Below are 2,040 nucleotides of genomic sequence, written 5' to 3'. Positions count from 1 at the left end.
TTTAGTCATTTTGGTTATAATGACAACCGGTTATTATGACCTATTTTCTTTGGTCCCTTGAACGTCATTATAAACGGTTTTTACTGTATTACAACCAAAATTCTAAATTTTTTATCGTTTAACAAAATAAATTAATTCATCAGTGGGTATTTTAATATTGCTCCCAATGCAGTAGGTTGAATCAATTTATTGGGAAAACATTGCAATTATAATATTATGTTATATGATTTATTTGTTATTTATTATTTATTTATTTACAAACAAACAGTGAATAAGTACAATAAAGCGATATGCATTTGTTTGACACCTTCTTTAAGCAATTGCTTGTGTTGAAGGTGGTGAGTTCATAATATCTTAATATCTAAAGTTTACACCGATCAGTTCTAATATTAAAATATTATTAAAAGGAGAAAAAAAAAAAAAAATAAAAAAACAAACAAAACAAAACGTAAATTTAGTAATCGAATTAAATCCTTATAGAAAACTTATTTGACTCATTATATAAGATTTAAAATGCTTATAATTACTGAAATTATTAACATTAATTGACATTCTATTATATAGTGAAAGCGCTCGATTTAGGCAACTTTTATATCCAAATTGTTTGTTACATTTTGGAATAGTTACATTTATATTTTTCCTAAATCTCGTATTATAATCATGATTAAAAGGAGGTAGGTACATTTTATGTTTAAAACTTAATAGCAAGGTACATTTAATAAGAAGTTTATCGATGTCTAAGACATTTAGTTCATTATAAATAAATGTAGTACAAGTATGTATAGGAAGTTTTAAAATAAATTTAATAATCTTATTCATAGTCGATTTTAATTTTATCAAGTGAGTTTCATAAGCACCACCCCATATCTCGATACCAAATGCAATAATTGATTGAACTAGGGAAATATAAATAATTCTAAGTTGATATTTATCAAGTATGTACCTAAGATCTCTAAAAACATAAAAGAATTTACGATCATCTTTTTGTATCATCTGCAAAACAAATTGTTTTTGAATCTATATTAATATTAAGCAAACCATTAACATATATAATAAAAAAAATAGGTCCCAAAACGGTTCCTTGAGGAACACCATGATTTATTTTTAAAGGTGAACTATATGAATCATTAATTTTGACTATTTGTATCCTATCAGTGAGGTATGATCTAATAAAATCATTTTCTTTTCCGCGTATACCTGCATAATTTAATTTTTTTAGTAGTAACTCATGGTTAATACTGTCAAACGCTTTTTTAACGTCAAGAAAAATGCCCATAACTTTATTACCAATATCAAGATTCTCGTGAATGAATTTATTTACAAAAAAATGCGCATCGTTAATAGATCTACCTGGAATAAAACCAAATTGATTCATAGAGAAAAAAGAATTGGTATTAAGGAAATTCATAGTTCTAGTTTTGATGCATTTTTCAAAAATCTTAGATATACTTAAGGATAAAGAGATATGCCTGTAGTTGCTACAATCTAGTTTGTCACCAGACTTAAACAGGGGGATAACTATACATTTTTTAAGACATGACGGATATTTTCCGTTATCCAGGGACAAATTAAATAATAACATTAATGGGAAAGAAATATTATGTATTGTTGACTTAAGAATGTAATTAGAGATACCATTTTCATAATAAGAAGAGTAATTTTTAATTTTAAGAATGTTATTTATGATTTCTGCTTGAGTTATAGGAGTCAAAAACATAGAATTATTAATATAGCAATTTTGATTTAAATCTGCCCAGTCCTCATGCTCATAGCCGTTTTTTATTATATTATGTTCGATGTTTTTTCCCACGTTGGCAAAAAACGTATTAAATTCATTTGCAATATTGATATTTTCATTAGCGATCGAATTGTTATTTAGCCTAATACTATTTATTTCCACATTACATGTTTTTGTTCTACCTGCTATATTATTTATCGTTTCCCACATTTTTTTAGGATTATTTTGGAGATTAGATAAAAGATCTTGATAATATATTTTTTTCCTATTTCTAATTATTTATTATATTAGTATGTTTTTAT

The sequence above is a fragment of the Acyrthosiphon pisum genome, chromosome X, assembly GCF_005508785.2.
Source record: "Acyrthosiphon pisum isolate AL4f chromosome X, pea_aphid_22Mar2018_4r6ur, whole genome shotgun sequence".
NCBI classification, from domain to species: Eukaryota; Metazoa; Arthropoda; class Insecta; order Hemiptera; family Aphididae; genus Acyrthosiphon; species Acyrthosiphon pisum.
Note: the sequence above shows the minus strand (reverse complement) of the source record.